The sequence below is a fragment of the Ursus maritimus genome, unplaced genomic scaffold (genome assembly GCF_017311325.1).
Source record: "Ursus maritimus isolate PB19 unplaced genomic scaffold, ASM1731132v1 scaffold_4, whole genome shotgun sequence".
Classification (NCBI taxonomy): domain Eukaryota; kingdom Metazoa; phylum Chordata; class Mammalia; order Carnivora; family Ursidae; genus Ursus; species Ursus maritimus.
Genome location: NW_024426552.1, coordinates 33,755,858 through 33,776,096, shown reverse-complemented (window position 1 = coordinate 33,776,096; position 20,239 = coordinate 33,755,858).

Below are 20,239 nucleotides of genomic sequence, written 5' to 3'. Positions count from 1 at the left end.
ATACTTCCATATTCGTTGTAGCATTGTTTATGATAGTCAAGTATGGAAACAAACTAAATGTCTGTCAGTGGATGAATGGATAAAGAAGATATGAGATACATACATGCAATGGAATATTATTCAGCCACAAGAAAGAAGGAATTCCCACCATTTGTTACAGCATGGATGGATCTTGAAGGCATTATACTGAATGAAATAATCCCAACAGAGAAAGACAAATACTACATGGTATCACTTCTATGTGGAATCTTTAAAAAAAAGTCAAACTCATAGTAACAGAGGGTAAAAAAGTGGTTGTCATGGGCTGGGAGTAGGGGAATTAGGGAAAGGTTAGTCAAAGGATACAAATTTTCAGTTCCATCCATGTCGATGCAAATGGTGGGTATTCATCCTTTCTGATGGCTGAGTAATATTCCATTGTATATATGAACCACATCTTCTTTATCCATTCATCTGTTAAAGGGCATCTCTTTGCGTATTAAAGCTATATCTAGGGGCACCTGGGTGGCTCACTCAGTTGGGCATCTGCCTTTGGCTCAGGTCATGTCTTGGGGTCCTGAGATTGAGCCCCGTGTCTGGCTCTGCTCAGTGTGGAGTCTGCTGCTCCCTCCCCCTCTCCCTCTGTGATCTCTCTTGCCCTTGTTCTCTCTCAAATATATAAATAAATAATCTTTAAAGTTATATCTAAAATTAAGCCTTCCAGTCAAGAAAATCATATGTAACAGTAGTGTTCAGAGAAGAAAGTCATAAATATTCATATGGTTTTAAGGTTTGTGTTTAAGTTATCATTTCATTCTTCATGCACTTCTCAATGAACTATTACAGATAATATTCAGTATATATTGACTATTATAACTTGAAATCACATATAACCCTAATTATCTCATTCCCCAGCCACATTTAATTGCTTCCTTTCAAACACATATATTATGTATCCTAAACTTGTCTGTAATTATTTTAATATGAGCAACCATAAAATTTCTTCCTCGTGTGTCACCTTCAATAAAATATTTTGTAATTGGCATATGTATAGTACATATTATTGACTGAGTGAAATTATATGTTAAATTTTTAAAAATTGTCATGAACTATAAGTACAAATTTAATTAAGATGATATTTAGTTGTTAGAGGAGACAGGATCACCTAAAGTTCACATCAGTGTCATTCCAGGATGAGAAATATGAATATTTTATTTGAATGTATGAATGTAATTCCTGCTTCTGGGGAAAGAAATAGTGATGGTTCTAACTGAGGGATTAGAAAGAAAATTTGTTTAGGACTAAGTTAAATGTTAAATTAAAAGTACGCATCCTAAGTTTTAAACTCTCTCAGTTACTAACCTTATCTGGAAGACCCTATGTTATTTTTTTAACAGTCGATTAAGAAATGCCTATCATAGCAGTGTCTCCGCAGAGTGCCAAATTTGGTCAGTGACCATCAATCTGAATCCCACTATATAGCCAGTTGAGTGTGTTCAGGGGTTACTCAGTACCAAGTGCCATCAGCCCTTTGAGTTATATCTCTCAAGGCATAATTTCTCAAGGCATAATTCTTCTGCCAGAGCTCCAGATGGAAGTCCATTTAATCATAATGTATCTTATAATTATCACAACTGACACTTTGACATTCCATTTTGGCCTGGAAGATTGACCCAGCTGTACAGTATATTATCTTTTCAGCATATCCTCTCTAATTTTTGTGGCATGAAAAAATAGCATCTCCAGATTCTTTATCTCACTATGTGCTTGACAAATAATATTCTAACATCTGCAGTCTTGCTGTAAAAAGCAGGTACATGAGTGACAGCAGGTTCAATCAAACCAGCTACCAATTACTCTCAACTGGATGCTAGATTCTAGAAAAACTTTAGTGCTAATAAATGGCACAGATTGAAAAATTTGGAGACTGAAGTTCTGCCCTGAACCACAGGAACATCAAAAACCAAGCTTGCCCATCATCTGGGTTCTCATTACAGATATGCTTTATTTTTGCTCAAGAGTCCACCATCTATCACACCATTCATCAAATGAAGTAATAAAATGATTTGGCCACATAGGACTGCACAGTAAGTTAATGTTTCATTTCATTAAAAAGGACAATGGCAACTTATCTAATATCCCTATTGCATCTCTACAAGATCCTCATTGAAACCTTCCCCAAAGGAGAAGCAGTTCTCAGTCAGAAACTATAAAGGGTTTGAGGCTTTAACCACACTTGCAAGCTGAACATTTACCCTGCCACAGTGTCATAGATGATGTTAGAGGACATGAAATTTCTGGGTCTGAGACGGAGAACTATTACGTATGGCATAACAAACAGCATGAGTCTTACGTTCTCATTGGTTCCCCTTGCTGGCCCAAGTCCCATAGGGGTGATGCAGAGCAAACAAGATGGATATTATACAAACATCCTTAAAAAGATATTCTAGGGCAAATGTTATTACAAGATATGTAGAAATGCAATGAAGACTTGACCCCTCCTATTAGATACCTCTCTGTATTAAACATTTTCATTGGACATGAGATTTCAAAAAACTCTTCATATGAAGCAAATATAGTAGAATATTTCTCACATTTCCTTAGAACACTTAAAGGATTTTTTAAAAATTCCTTCCCTTTATTTCTTTCATTTTTTCTTCTCTTTTGCTTCCTTCCTTCCCTCTTTCCTTCCTACCCACCTTCCTTTCATCCTTCCTTCTTTCTTTCTACCCACCTTCCTTTCATCCTTCCTTCTTTCTTTCCTTCCACCCTTCCTTTCTTCCTTCCCTCTCTCCTCCTCTGCTTCCTCCTCCTCTTCCTCTTCTCCTATTTCTCCTCCTTCTTCTTCCTTCTTTGCATATGTGTAAGATATTATATATTAGATTAACTGTATTACTTTGGATAAAAAGTGTGTTTGGATATATTAAGAAAAGCACTAAAATGGAAATGTGGATTCAATAGATGGATGGATGATGTAGATGAATAGAGATAATAGAGATAGATAGATAGATGATAGATGATAGATAGATGACAGATAGACAGATATTGATATATAGGACATAGTTATATACCTTTTTTTTTTAATTTTAAGCTTTGTATTACGTGAGTTTTCTTGGAAAAGATACAAATACTTACTCTAGGCTTCTTTTTTTTTTTTTTTTTAACCTATAATTCAAGATTGGCCAGGTAATCTCTTCTATTTCTTCCAGCTCTAGAAATCTGAGAATTTTTCTTTTTCTTTTGTTAAATAGAGGATATGTTACTAACAGATATTTTTAATGAGGGATATTTCACTATCGTTGTTGCAGTTTTAGAAAATTGCTTTGCATATCTGAATAAGACAAATTTAGTACAGTGTGTTTAACTTAAGCATTAGAAGAATATAAACACTATTTCAGCTAATATTTCTCTGGTTATCTTTCTTGGTACCTCTAATTTTTGTTGCTATATTTAAGAACTGCCTTGTTAGCTACAGTAAATGGTTTTGACTTTTTATTAAAATGAATGGCAAAGAGAAAAAAATGGGTTCATTCTTTTAACTTTTTTCCCTTAATTTCCCACTCTCCTACTTTTTGATTCTCAACACTTGTGAATTCTCAGTACCATAAAATGACATTTTGAGAAAGAAATAATTGTTTTAATGCTTTGAAATAGGAGACAAAAATAGAAAAAAAATATGAAGATAAAGCAATAGAGGAAGAAAATGGTCTACATAAAATAAGAAGGGGCGCATTTTATTTCATTAACCATGTTAATATATGGAGATAGGGATATCTTTAAGTTTAGAAGCTTGAAGAAAATAGTCTGCTGCTGGACAAAGATTAATTGGAAGAAGGAAACAGAAGATACTCCTTGTAAATGTCATGCTACTGTCTTTTAATTTTAACTTTGGGTGGAAAGAAGAACATTTAAAACTGGGTGGTACAGTCAGAGGGTAAAATGACAGCAATTCCAGATTATTGGTGTTTTTCCTAACTAATAATAGGAATTCATATAGCAAATTTGGCAACATTCCAAGGCTCATTCCAACTCAACCAGTGTTTCATTAAACAAAGACGTAACCCTCCTATTCTGAAATACTTTGTGTGAAAACATCTTTGTTTTCTCAGTTTTTAGAATCTATATTCTTTGGTTTCTTCCAGGATGATTTCATATCTTATATCCAAAAGAAGCCTTAGAAAAAAGAAGCAGTTAGATACATGTAGTCATATCAGTTTTCTTATTTCTATAATCCTATTAAGTTTCCCCCCACATATTTGCACTCTGTCCTATCTCTGAGATGCCTTCGCTTCTCTTTGTTCCATTCCCAAGAATCTCCAGCATCCATTTCCTCCATGAAGCCATTGCTTAGCACTTCTACTCTTCAACCTTTTACTTAGAGGTCTGACTCTTCACTGAGTAGAATTATACTAGTTTATAGTAGTAGCATATAGTTTATTGGCACAGAGCTACCCCTGTATCAAAAACGTAGTTACTTGAATACACAATTTTAATTTATTTTTAATTTATCCTATCTCTCCAAGTAGATTATAAATTAATGAATTGGGGATACTGTGTTGGTTCTAGCACAATGCCGAGCTCATTAGTATTAATTCGTAGGGTAGTTTCTAATTTATGCAGTTCTAATTAGGTGACATTTTATTCAATAGATATTAAATTTCCTAAACATGTTTTACTTATCTTCAAATTCTTTTATTTTTACCTAAATATAATTTATTAAAATAATATTAAAATTGAGAACACTGATACCTTTGATAGAACAAAAATAACTCATCAACAAGAATGCTTCATTAAGAGTCATTCCTGCTTTTTCTAGCTCTTCACTTGTAAGAACCTAAAAAATTACATAGGGTTTTTTAAAAAATATTTCTGCCTTATACCTTGTATGATAAATTTTATTTCACCTAAATAGCCCAGTGATATATATGAATTAATTCAGGAGCATCTGCCTCCTTATAGATAACAAGTCTCTTTTATATTTTAGCATTATAAAAGTGTTGACTAGTGAAATGATATTATTTCTTAATATCAACTTAAATAGAAATGTTCTTTTGAAAAATCCATTTCCTTCTCCATTTATTTCAACTTGTATTGGAATATTTTAGCATAATTCTTTCAATTAATTTCTAGAATTAAAACTGAAAAATAATTTTATAAGATTTGGCCATTTGTCTAGAAGTTGTCAAAAATATTAGCATACATGACATATCACATCAACATTATTATAATTACTTTAAATTATATACTCTCTAAATTTAAAAAAAAAGAATGGTTTCACTGTGACAAAGCAAAAAGAAAGATAAATCGCTTCCAGAAGTGTGCAATTTTATTGTTTCTATTTTTTAAATAATTCTCTAAATTTCTCAGTGTATATTCAGAAACTGATTTGATGCTAAGAAAAATGTTTTTTGACTTAGCTTTCTCAAAGATGACTCCTACGATATATGTTAAATATTGTCTTTTTAGGAAAGCAAAATCAGTAAGAAGTCCATACTTAAAATACATTTTAATTTTTAATTTAGTTTCCCACTTCATGAAACATACATAATAACATAAATCTATAATAAATGGGAAACAAGGAGCAAAAAAGTAGATAAAAAGTTAATAAATACACCTTAAAAAAACTTTATAAAAAACAGAATGCCCAGTTGCTCTTCTAACTATTTCTTAGAGACATATCAATGTAAAACATGTTTTTATTCCATTGCTAATAAATAATTGTGATGCAACTATAACAAACGTGTTTTTATTAAACCAATATTAATACACTGAAACACGAAGAATGAAATGTCCTTTATTTGGGAAACTCTCTGTCACATGAGTGTTTTATTGAACTCATACTGAAAGGCTGATCAGTAAAACATAGCCCATTTAGGCATCTAAATCAAAATGCTCAGTCTAATAATGGCTTCTGTGGATTTGACATGCTGGCCATTATGTGCCAGGTTTATGTTTCCAGTCATTAAACCACCTTCAACCAGACAGAGGTGAAACACTCTTTAAAAAAGTGAACTTGACTTTCTTTAAATTATGGATTCGAACACAATGGGATGGGATGCTCTTTCTTTCACTTGGACTCAGTTTGACCCTTTTAAATGATTGCCACTAATTATTCCTCTTACAGAGAATAGTTGCAGTGTGCTTCTCCACAGTGTAGGCAGCTGAGACATGCGTGTTCTGGCTCGACTGCTGCTTGCACTGAAAGCGAGCAGTTCATCAGCCAACAGCCGGGTGTTTGGATATTGAATAGCTAAGAAGGGAAAGTAAATGCACCAGTGGACTACTTGACAGAAACTGAAGTAGTAATAGAGCCCTGTTGACAGACACATCTTTTCCCAATCCCACCTGTTTTGGAGGTAGAACAGGGAAGTTTTCCAAAATATCATTCAGGAAACGAGGTGTTAAAACTATCTCACTGAGCAGGGATCTTCAGTTTGAAATGCTGCCACCAGCCCCATCAAAATAGGCTTCTAATACAAATGGCTGTGACATAGGAAATAAGGAAGTAAAGAGAGATACCGTTTGGATCTGAGTAAATCAGGTAAATATTGTAGTTTCCAAAAATATATTTACGATCATACATCTGTTCAACTACAAACATTGACTGAGTATTTTATAGGTCCAGAAACTGCAGATGTAGAAATGAATAAGCAAATAAAACACAAAACACAAAATAGAGTTGGGGTTAATCATATACGAAATATTATGTACATACCGTGAATGCATGCACTAAGTTTTCATATTTGGGGATGATTATGTCAAGTAATATAGAAAGCTGATCTTAACAGACTGACAGTATTTCCTACTGGGCCAATGAGAGATCTCATACACTGACTTCATGATACACTACCCCAAATAACCATGCAGGTGTTAAGCATTTGGCAGCTTCTGCTAGCATTTTGTATTTGGGATACGATGTTCCAATTCACAACTGGCAGTTATTATGTTCTCATGTTGGCTATATCTGTTTGGGAACTGGGGAGAAGGAAGTCATCAGGATATATGAGAATATTTGATTTACATTTACTATATAGGTATATAATAATAACTTCCCTATGCTACTACACATACACTATACAAGTCGGGTGTTTTGTCAGTATAAAGTAGGATTTCTCAAAGTGGTATCAAAAAACACCTTTGTGATTGTTAAAAACACTGAAACAGAGGCCACATCTGCGCTGACTAAATTTACATTTTTGGGTGTGTGGAGACCTTCATTTTGAACAATGCCTTGGGTAATGCTTAGGCACTCTGAAGGATGAGATTAAATAGAGATTTAGTATAATAACAGGGAGTCATATGAGGTTATTTAACTAAGTTTTAAATTTCTACTTCCTAATTTGAACCAAGAACATTTCATTAGCTGCCACAGGATTTCTTTTTCTGTATCAGAATAGAACTTATGTAACAGATTTCTTTATAAGGTAAAGCTAAATTGATCGGCTGTTTGAGAATGGATAGAGAAAGGATTAGACATGGTAAGAAAAGGAGGTGATTAAAATTCAGATTACATAGTGCCTGTGGTAGAAAGATGCCATTTCTGCAGCTTAAAACTGGTGCTGATGGACTGTTCACTGGAGCTCCTGAAAGGGCTTCCTGAGAACTTGTGCAGAGCAGCAAGAAATATTTTTCCTTTGCCAAGTAATTTTAGAGATTCTCTTTAAGGCGCATATATGCCTATCATTGAGCTATTGGATTTCCTGCATTAGGATATGAAATGGGTGCAGCTATTAACATATTCTAACTGCTTGAATCTAACTGTTAAAGTGAAGATATGCAAATGAACAGCAGGCAGTGGGTTATTTCAGGTGAAGAGTTTTCTTTTTTATATGCAAAGTTCTCTAATTACCAGTTTTATATTCAAACAGAAATGCATTTCTAAGTATATTTTACTCTAATGGCATCTAGATTAATTTTTCACTCAAGAAAAATCAGCTGAGTGAATACTGCATAATTTTAAGAGCATTCCTGAGACTGAGGAAAAGACAGAAATCAATGCCCCACTCTCCCAGACCACTACCCTGGAGCATACAATCATTGGAATCCAAATTATGGGAAGCCTAAATTGAGATAAGATCAGAGACCAATAACTTTCTTGGAAATGCTACTCCAGGGTATGGAAGGAAACCAGCTTAGCTCTTCTGTGAGAGCAAACCTGCAAGTGTAAGGGAATTAACACCGTAAGCAATCCCTGAATAAAGAGGATAGAAACTTCTGTTCCTTATGCAGACGATTTTGAGGTTCATGCCCAGTTGCTTTGAAAGATCTGAATGGGATTGGGTCCATGGCCCCCCAGTAGTGACCAGCTCATCTTTGTACTGGTTTCCTCTACTTGCAGCCTTCGTTCTTCATAGTTTTCCATACTTTTCTATCTCCTGGTATTACTTCCCAAAAGAAACTATCTCAAGCAGGATCTTATTATTCTCAACCCACAAAACACCTACCTTTTATCATCTTTTCAAACCTCATACTTGGCACCTATACCTTAGAAACCTTTCCTTAAATTTATATTTTTCTCTTTACCATCCCCTCTCAAAATTGGTAGTAAATATTGTTTAAGTCAAACACAGATTATTAGTGTGTGATATACACAATTTAATGACAATTATTTTCATGGTACTATGTTGATGTTCTATTAAGAATGCACAGATCAATACTAGAGCAAAGAAATGTGCACATTATTATAATGTATAGTGATGATTTTTAATGCAATAGATTTGGTTAATTACAGTGTCTGTTTGAATTTATTGTCTTAGAATGTAAACAAGGGCAGGGAATACACATACTCCTTTCCAAAGCACTATTCTAACACTTCCTATGATATTTAACATAGAGTAAACGATGTTAAGGTTTCAGATACATAAATGGTAGAAGAAATTGTTAGTGTGCACTAACATTGCAGGCTCACTATCCGCTATGGAACCACATGGAGATTGTTCTTTTTTGAGTACTGCCACATGGTTATTCCCACACTGAGAGCCATTTCAGTGACAAAGTCTCACACCAGCATTCCTGGCCTACTGAATGTAGTCATTATGGATTTCAGAGATGTTTGCCCTTGCCCCAATGAAGTCTTTTTCAATATCTTGATAAAGGCTCATCTGACACACTATTAGGAATAGAATTAGGATGAGTGGGTGGTTGGGCAGATTGCATAAGATAAATCTATCCTAACCTTCCTGGATCTTTAAAGCTTTGCATGCCTTCATTTCCACTATATCACAAGATTTCTAATACATCAACTTTATTTTTCATAGGTTACAAAAAAATCTATGCTTAATTCAAAATACTGTGAAAAAAGAAAATAACTATTACAAGCTGCTTGAGTTTAAACCTTGACTCTGGAGGGGGGGGTGCCTGGGTGGCTCAGTCGTTAAGTGTCTCCCTTCGGCTCAGGGCAGGATCCTGGCATTCTGGGATCGAGCCCTGCATCAGGCTCCTCTACTGGGAGCCTGCTTCTTCCTCTCCCACTCCCCCTGCTTATGTTCCCTCTCTCACTGCCTGTCTCTCTCTCTGTTAAATAAATAAATAAAATATTTTAAAAAATAAAAAAATAAAAAAATAAACATTGACTCTGGGATGTCTGGTAAATGTACCCTTATGGCTAAATTTAACCCGAATCAAAATTAAATTAAATTATTTTTTTTCCTCTGGTCTTCAGAATCTATTCATAGGTACATATTTTCTGATTGTTGTAAAATCTCATAATTCTTTCCATGTGTAAGCCTTTTTCCTCTAAGATTTGACTTGATAATTGGCCTCATGGGTTATGGAGGCAATTATCTCTAGTTATGAGGTCAATAAAAGGCATCGGGGCGGGAAGTAAGAAGCGGCTTTCTAAAGAGACTAACTATATCATGGGACGTCATTAGGGTCATTAGGCAAAGGAGAATCAGCATCATCAGCAAGGGGAAGAGGCGCTGCTTTTGCTGGCAGAGGAGAATCAGGGAGGTCTGCGGGCTTACACTACTCTGGGTGAACTGAGCACTCCCACTCCCCCATTACAAATCAGAGGGTCCCATTCATTTCCTACTAATGCTTTCTTTTTCACAAGTGAAATTTGGTGAGTCTGAATTCAAATCATGTCCTAATTAAAAAATAAAACATGGAATATTTTCAGGTTGACTTTTGACCATGTCACCTTTTCGATCTTAGTTGAAATTCTTTATTTTTTTATGTTTTAAAATTTTTTATGTTATGTTAGTCACCATACAGTTGAAATTCTTTTACACTAATTTTAGAAAATCCTTAGTCTCTGACAGCACCTGAGGCTAAGATTTTGGACTTGGAGCTCATAACTTTCAATATTCAAGCTATACACAAAACTCCATAGTCCTTATATTCTTCATGCTAATCATACTGCTTCAAAAGCTTTTCCTTCAATGTACATTCCTTTCCAGATAAATCAGGGAACACTTTAATTAACTATTATACCATTTCATCCTACGGGCTGATGAAAGTCAAATTTTTTAATTATAGCCACCATCTCACTGCTCTGGGACCCAAACAGACCTGATAATCACTCCAGATTCCCATATTCTTTAGGATCTTTCATCAGAAACCACTTGAATTACCAATTTCCATAGTAGTAAGAGTTTTTTAGTTGGGAAAAAAGTCCATATTACTAATTTGTCACGAATTTACTCAGGGAAATAATGAATTACGTTTCCAGATAGCTCATAGAGTAACTGAGTGGAGCAGAGCTCCCTAGGAAAAAATGCCACATCACAATATATGGATTTACTATAACAGAAATTTACTATTACTTTCTTCTGACACTAGTAGTTCAATTTCTATAGACAAGGAAATGACCGTTGACATTGTTCAGGACTGGGATCTTAGAATTTAGAAATATATCCCATCATGTATGACAAAAGATAAATTTGCCCTTACTTCCTCATGTTCTTCTCTTCAAATTACGATTTTGTCTGAATGATTCTGATTGGTGGAACCTAAAATACATGCCTACACTTGAGCCATAAGAAGGCTTAGAGGAATGAATTTTAATTGTACTAGAAGGTTAGAGGATTCATGTACTAGCTAAATAATGACCTATCAAAGATATTCAGATTCTAATTCCCAGAACCTGTGGATATGTTTTGTTGCTACATGCAAAAGGAACTTTATAGTTGCGAGTCACACACACACACACACACACACACACACACACAGATAGAGAGACAGAAAGAGACTGAGAAAGAGATGTAAGAAGAGAAGGAGAATTCAAAAAGGAGAGATAATGCTACATTGCTGCCTTTGAAGATGGAAGAAGGAACCCAAGCCAAGAAATAAAGGGGGCTTTTAAAAGCTAGAAAGGGGAAGGGAGTATGTTCCTCCTAGAGCCTCCAATAAAAATGCAGCTCTGAAGATGCATTTCAGATTTCTGACCTCGAAAACAGTAAGAGAATAGATTTATGTTACTTTAAGCAATAAGCACATTGTGCTCATGTGTTATAACAGCAACAGAAAAAATATAACTCACAAAATGAAGAATTCTGTGGACACCATAAGGATGTTCAAACAAATTTCACAGCCATAACTAGCTTGGATATCCACTGTGAACACGAAAATAGTGGAAGTCTTTAAACAAGAAAGTAATAAAATGTTCCTTAAAAAACAACTGCAACTATAGACCTATGCAACAACACAGAGGGATCTCACGATTATTACACTGTGTGAAAAAAGCCAAAGGGCATAACTCTAATTCACTTATTACTCTGTTTATGAATCACTTTATGATCTTTAGGGATAGAAGACAGATCGGTAGTTGACTGGGGTGGAGAAAAGTGGAGAAGGCAGAACACGAAGGAGGTTTATAAAGGGAACTCTACTAGAGCTGATGGGTATGTGTATTATCTTGATTGTGGTGATGGCTTCATGGATGTTTTCATGTTGAAACACCAAACTGTACACCTTAAATGTGCAGTGTTAATACTTAAATAATCATTCTATTATGTACTAAATAGTATAGGGGAGGAAAATATTTTCTTCAACCTTCTTAGGGTCACTGGATGGTTATGAAAATTATAATGACAAAGATTAACAGGAGAGAAGTATACAGATTTAAAAGAAAATCCATGTACATGGGAAACTTCACAGGAGAATGAAGACCCATAGAAGTGACTATAGCAGGAAGCTTTTATACCTTTAACACATTAAACAATAAATTTGTGAAGAATTAACAAGACATAAGGGTTTGAGTTCTGGGTAGTCCAACCAGGGCCTAGGGCCTAGGGCTAGGTAGTCCTCTTCCTTAACTAGGAAGATAGGGTTTGCTGCAAATTCCTTTGGTGTCCTCTCTGGGATGATATGTCTATCTCCAGTAAAAAGAGAATTTATTTTCTGCCTTTAAACAAAAACAAAAACAAAAAAAAAGAAGCTTTTTCTGCATTCACTGCTTCTTACTTGCCTTTCAGCTCAAAATATTTTTTTTGTATCAAAGAGGCATAGTTTGGGGTGATATATTCTCATTTCTTTCAATAGGGAAATGAGAACATAAATGAGAAGTGAATGAGTTAGAGGTATATTATGGTGATTGAGATGACAGATGATGGTTGCTTGGATAAAGAGGACAATACTACAAATATAAAACATTCATTGATTCAAAATATTTTGGCAAATAGCCAAAAGGACCTGTTGATATCTTGGACATACAAAATGGCAGATATAGAAGCATCAAAGGAGACTTCTACATTTCCAGTTTGAGCTCCAAGATAAGGATGAATAGATGAAAAACATTTTGGGTGGTTAGATGCAAATACTGCAATTTTGCCATAGCAAATTTGAGATGCCTAAGAAATATATAAGTGGAGGTATCAAGTAAGTAGTATGGCTGAAAACCTGGAGCTTAGAGGAGTGTCTGGCCTGAGATTAAAAATTTGGAAGTCAATGATGCATAGAAAATACTTAAAGTTACAAGAATGGATATAATATGTAAGGAGAATCAAAAGGAAAGGTATCCCTGGAAGGAAAATATATATAAAGATATATAAAGATTGACTCAGCCTTGGAAGATCATAAAGTAAGCCAGAACTTAAAAAGCTGTGGCTATAGTAGCAGCAGTGTAAATAAAAAGAACAGAGCCAAGACATGCTGAGAATAATCACTTATTCAACCATTTATTCAACAGATATCTATTCGAGGCACTAGAAACACATGGATAAGTGCAAGATCTGTAGTCCGTCCTTTCATGGAGGTTATATTCCTGTAACCATGTAACGCTTAGTTTAATGTCTAAAAATTTTCTATATAAACAATGATTTGTCATATACGCATAGATGAGATAAAATTAGAAAAATCCTTCTAGCAATATCTTTCTCAAATATATTCAATGTTTTCCTAATGCAGTAAAATTAGTAACACAAATGACTAGGGCATGAAAAAATTAAGGGCTGCATTTAACAAAAATAGGAATACTTTGTACCTAAAGTTTTATTTGTGTTCCGAGTTTACTTCTAAGAAGTGAAAAAAAAGTATGTGTATATCCAAGTAACATCAGACAAATGAATAGAACTCATTATTTTGAATATGTATGATTTAGGATTTGATTAAGCATATTTATTTTCACTTCAACCTTTTTTTGTTATTTTATAGGAAAATCAAGGTTTTAATACAGAAGGAAAAACAATGCAAGTTAAACAATAAATCATAATTTTAGTGCCACATATATTGAATGAAGATTTAACAAAATCATTGTCTTTAACTTTACATATAGAAAAATATAGTGCTGTGCATCTGAAGTTGCATTTAAATATTCCTAATATCTACATTACCTTTTTGTTATGTTCATCACAAAACATTAAAATAAAATACCCATTCAAATGCCAAAGTATTACTCCTGTTTTTTGGACTCGAATAGTATTTTTCAGGGTAGGGTCTATAGCAATTAAATATCTCCCGTAGAGCTGCAAAATAATCCCCAAATGTATGCCCTTCATCTATTCTTATAAGTAAATAATAATTACTTATATTGCAAATTTATGTATAACTAAGAGATATTTGCTATTAGCCTATGAAGTAAGCTATTGGGAATTCCAAAAGTTGTTATTTCATACGTTAAAATGAGCATGTTCCTAGTGTTTCCTGAGACCTCTGACCAGTATTTTGCCAAGAAGCATGGCTGCCACTTGCCAGAGCATTTCCTTTACGTTTGTACCACAGCAAGGGAGATGATTCAGAGAAGAGAGTTGGGATATATGTGCCTTATTTTAAGTAGACCACAGTACTCTAAATTTGCTACATCTATATTACACGTATCTTCAGGAATGACATTAGATATGCTTTTTTGCTTTTGAGCTCTTTCTGTTGTATTTTATATACTCTATTTTAACCTCTTGACAATTAAGTTGATAATTGTCCACTATATAAGGTCTTCACTATTCTTTTCTTTTCCACTTTTCATGCAGTGTGCTGTCTTTGCATTTCTTTTGACCTCATCAGTCCAGCCATGGTCAAAAGTTTCTCTTTAGTAAAAATAGTATGTGCAAAAGACAGATTTCTCTGCCAACTATGACCCCATATAGCTCATATAGAAAGATCTGACATGTGGCAATGTCGGTCATATTATATGAGCTAATAATATAGTTTGCTGTTTGGTTGCTGCTATCACCACCCCAAAGTAAAGTGTATTTTTTCATAGTCAAAGCCACTAGAATATAAGCAATAGTTTATGCATTTATTCTGAAGCTATTCGAAGTATAAATCATATTTTATCACTCTAGTACTGTCCAGCTCAAAGTCCCCCAACACCTTTTCTTCATAATTATTATAATGTCTAAAATCCTTGCCAGTGGCTTAAAGTTTCCATGTGACATGGAGCTATGTCTCTGCACTTATCTTAAACCTACCACACTGCTTCCTTCTTCTGTCTGGTACAACCATACTCGGCTTCTAATTTTCCACAAATATGCAAAGCATTTTTCCATCTCAAAGTTTCCGACCTTGCTATTCCCTCTTCCACAAATGTTCTTCTCCTATATGTTTATATAGCATGTCTCCAATTTCTTGCGCCACTGTTCCAATGCCCATTCTTTCAAGAGAACTTTCTTGACTGCCATCAGTAAGAGCAATTTCCTTGTCATATTTTATCCTTGTATTCTGCTTTTCTTTTCTTTTACAGCACTGTTTACTGCTTGACATTAAATTAAAGACTGATTTATATGTGATTGTCTTTTTTTCTACTATGTAACCCCTTGAGGGCAGGGTCTGTCCTATGTTCACTCCTGTATTCACAATACATAGTACAATGCCCCGCAAAAATGCACTCATGGAACCTATGCTGAGTTAAGAAAGAAATCTCCTAATGTTTAAGACTTCACACATTGCGTGTTCTTAAGAAGTATTTATAGAATATGGAATGTACTAAATTCATCAGCCACTATCTGTGTCTGGGAAGCGTTCACATGACCCTCCATTGTCCCCAAGCTTTATTTGAAAGGATACAAACATCTTACACTGAAGATCACCTTGTCTAACCTTCACTTAATACATGTCCCAGGTCAATCCCGTTAATTGAATGCAAATGTACTTAATGAGCAATATCCATGAGAAAAATTTTATCTATCCTCGCCCAGTTCCTCTTAAAAGACATTATGCTATGTATTGTTTCAAATAATTTTATTTCTGGTTCATCTTATTCTGCACTGTCTTTCCTGAAGGTCAGACTGGTCTCCCTTTAAAAATATCCTCAATCCCCGATATCGATACTTCTAAGAGTGTGGCTCCATTTTAATATCAGCTCGTGTGAATATCAAATGAGTGTGCATAAGCTTCTCCCACAGCAGAGTTTTGACATTAAGAAAATTAAAATATGCCCTAATCATAGAATGTTTTAACTGTTGTCTGACATTTTAAAGGATTGTCTCATGAATTTCAGAATAGATTATACTCCTGCCTGGCTTCTTGGGTATAAAAAATAATCTTCTAAGTGATTTAAACTTTATTTCTAATTTATAACAGAAAAAGTGCAAGAGAGAGAAAGAGAAAGAGTCTGTATGATGAGAAGCTTTCTTTGTCTATTTATCTTTTTGCCTCACAGGAAGCCAAGGAATTTTTTTCTATTATAAAATCATATATAGCTTGTTATTACAATTAACTTGAGTCCTGCAGGGATATAATAGACTTATTTAACAGGAGTAGGCTTAGCTCTTTGCATGGGCTCCAAGGAGAAGAAATTCCTAAATTTTTTTCATACTCATACTTTTGTATGAGGCGAGGCATTTAATTATCCTTAGGACATTCTTTCTTTATGGGGGAAGGAGTTTGACTTTTAAATATTTCTTTCTGGCCAGTACTAAACAAGCTGAGACTAGTCTATGTCATGTGACCATTTTACATCTCTGAGTGATGCTTGGTATTTAAAAGTACTAATGTTTATCCTTTGGCATACATTTTTCATGTTTTAATGTGAGCCTTAGATTTTTCTATCTTATTTACCTAAGATAAATATATTTCCTACATTTGACCTATGAGCCAGAAAAGCTTTTGCATAGTTTTTAAGAGTGATCTCTCTCCAATCTTGACATTCAAGCTCAGATATTCTCGCAGTTCTAAACCACTTGAAGTTTCCAGACTGTCGCATGGCCACTCCTCCGTAAATATTTACACATAGCGTTCTATTCCGTTGTATATATAATAAATATATTGAGCACTTACTATAGGCGATATAAAAAAATAATAACAAACCTGCTTTGGGCATTTGGCATGCACAAATAATAATAAAAAATAAAGGAAATATTTCTGCCTTCATGTAGCTTAAAATCTTGGGGGTAGGAAATAAAGCATACAAAAAAGTAAATAAATATAATAAACAAGTGGATTGTATGCTGTGTTAGTTGGTACAAAATGCTATGGGTCAAAAATAGAGCAAGGTCAAAGATCAAAGAGAACACTAGTACCACAGGAGGAACTTTGTGATGTAAATTCAGGTGATCAAATTGAGTAGCATTGAGAAGTAGCATCTAAGTAAAGAAAATGAGGAAAAAATCAAATAAAGACAAGCGAATAGAATATCAAGTCCAAACGCCTGAGGAAAAGTCTACCTGTCGTGACTGAGGCAAAACAGACCAGTCTGGGTGGAGTGATGTGAACAAATTGGAAACAGAGAGGTAAGGAGAGGGGACAGGAGTCACAGAGGGCCTTGTAAAGACTTCTTCATGCATGGGAAGAGTTTTTGAGAGACGTCAATTTACATATTAAGTGTTAAGAACTGGTTGTAGGTAGCAGAAGTGGAAACAGGAGGACCAGATACTAGGCTGTTGCCATAATCTGAGAGAAAGATATTGGTGATCTGAACGAGGTTCACAGCAATACCTCGTTCTGCAATTTTCGTTTCACCTACAGTCTACCTTACCTTCACTAGTTGCTCTCCCTGTAAGATTCTGCTTCCTCAGCTCCTTTGTGAATCCTTTTCTGATGTCAGTGTACATACAGGCACACATACATCTGATAAAGTCACTCATTGTATGGGCTTTCCTAGCACCCTGCATTTATTTTTGTCAGAATGTAACTTACTGTCATCTATTATTTGTTTCCCTTTATAGACTATGGTCCTCTTGGAATCAGGAATGCTTTCTTCCATATCTGTATTTCTATTACCTAAAACAATTAGTTGAATGTAAATTTAAATTAATGTTTGCATAATGCATTACATATCCTAATCAGAGTCCATACAATAACAAAATAGCTTTTTGATAACTGTCAAATAACACGTTGCCTTCAAGAAACTACACTTCATCATTTTAAATTTTTTTAATTAAATGAATGTCCAGATATTATATGTTAGTCTAAATCTGTAAAGTGTATTTTCTTTTTATAACCATATCTTAACTTGTCTGTTCTTGCCTTTTCATCATTTCCAAAATGGTGGCATTTACTAGAAGGTTTGCAACACGTCTAAGCATTTTTACTTTACTTTTTTTTTTTTTTAAAGATTTTATTTATTTATTCGACAGAGACAGAGACAGCCAACAAGAGAGGGAACACAAGCAGGGGGAGTGGGAGAGGAAGAAGCAGGCTCACAGCGGAGGAGCCTGACGTGGGGCTCGATCCCATAACGCCGGGATCACGCCCTGAGCCGAAGGCACACGCTTAACCGCTGTGCCACCCAGGCGCCCCTACTTTTTATGAAAAATATAAATGACAATGAATTTGTTTCATATAATTCAAAAATATAACAATTGAAGAAATATTTAAAATGTTTTAATAATATAAGAAATATCTCTTGCTGTAAGGCAGATTACATTTCATTTAATATTTGAATTTCCTTATTTATTAAATTGCATATATATTTTTCTATATGTAAAGAGAATAGAGGATATGTATGTATATGCATATGTATGTATGTAAATTTGTGTAAGTCTTGTCATTAACATTTTCAATATCAGGTTATAAAGGAATTCCACAAAAATTTGCCAACTTGACTTTTTTACCATGTTTTATGTTATTTGCCAACTAATGTTCCCTAGTATCTGTTCCTCTTTTTTCCCACATCCTCTGTATTAGACCATGAACAGAATTTTCCTTAAATAAGGAGTTTTCAACTAAATTAAATTGTGATATTTCTTTAGCAAATGTCAAAATTCCAAATGACTAATAAGCTGCTTTTTAAAATTATATGTGCAATGTTGTATACTAAAAAAATGCATATTCATATATATAGACATTTGCACATAAATTTTTACTATGGATATAAGCTTGTTGTTACACCTCTCTTCACTTTAGTTTATAAAATGGGAATAATTTTAGCTCCTATTTCAGATTGTTGTGTACTTCTAGTGAGAAAACTTTTATAAAAGTGCTGAAAAACAGCATCTGGAATATGAGAGTTCAGTGAATGTGAGTGATCAAATTTAATTGCTGAATTTTCATTCTTTTATAGTAAGTTTCAGGTTGACTTCTAATATTTTATATAAAAATACAGTTTTATCTTATTATCAATTAAAATTTAGATATTTTGGATCAATTTTAGACATAAATCTAGCAGTTATGCCAAACATTATAATACTTCTGAAAGAAACACCATCTGTAAAACTAAATCTAAAATATCATGGTGATTTTTCACTGGCTGTTCTGTTTGTCACATATATGAACAACAATAACAACATCAAGAATAGTCTTTTAAAGAATATATCAAACTTTTAAATAACAGAAGTCATTTTTCCCACTATTAACACAATTTTTCTACAGTATTAATAAGGAAAATATTGTAAAAATATATTTGCTTATATGCTGAAAAATCTGGTGGATGAGATTCCCTTTAAAATGCTTACCTACTTTTGTCTAATGGAACTAGAAGGAACTTATAAAATACTTTCATATCTAGTACCATGAATCCAATTAAATGAAAACCTGGCTACGGTTAATTTTTGAATTTCTGGTATCTAGATATTCTTACACATTCTAAGCATCTAGAATATTTTGTTTCTTTCCTCAGAATCTATATAGTTGCTGTGGAAAGAATCTAACAGAATAATTAAGCAAAAGGGCTTTGAAGGCAGACAAATGGGAATAAGATCTCTGATCTTGTATCGTTCTCATTTTGATTAAACCACAATCCTGGTTAAATGTAAAGCTCTTTCTATCAAATAGCTGCATTCATGTGTCTGAACATGGCTGTAGTAAAAAATGATGATACTGTGCTGACTGGTCTGCATTTATATGCATTTATATCCATTATCATGAAGTTCATGTTAGCCCTCATGCTTCCAGGCCACGGTATACATCCCTACTTTATTTACTCTTCTACCTTCTTAAATGACTCTTTCATAATTATCCCTCTCTTCTCAAACTTCCCAACCTCCCTTACTCCAACCTCACTCTCAGCTAATGAATTTTTGTCTTATTTTATTGAAAAAAAAGAAGAAGGAAAGAAATAAAGAAAGAAAGAAAGAAAGAAAGAAAGAAAGAAAGAAAGAAAGAAAGAAAGAAAGAAAGAAAGAAAGAAAGAAGAAACCAGATAAAGATTTCTATGAGTTGCAGCCATATCTATCTACCTGTCTGTATTTGTAGGCATAAATCCTTCTTTCCTTTTTGGGTGAGCTGTCCGTGCATTAGGTAAGACCAATTCCTATATTTGTACACTTGCACACTACCCCTTTTGCTGACTTAAGGACATGATTCTAAGATTTTTCCCTTTTTTCTTGTTACTTCCAAGTTTCCCAGCCTGGAAGTTCGTTCCTATTAACAAAGCAATAAGCTCTTTGTTCCCACTTTAAACAAACTGTTTGGCCTAGTTCCTTCTCCAGATAATGCTACAATTCTC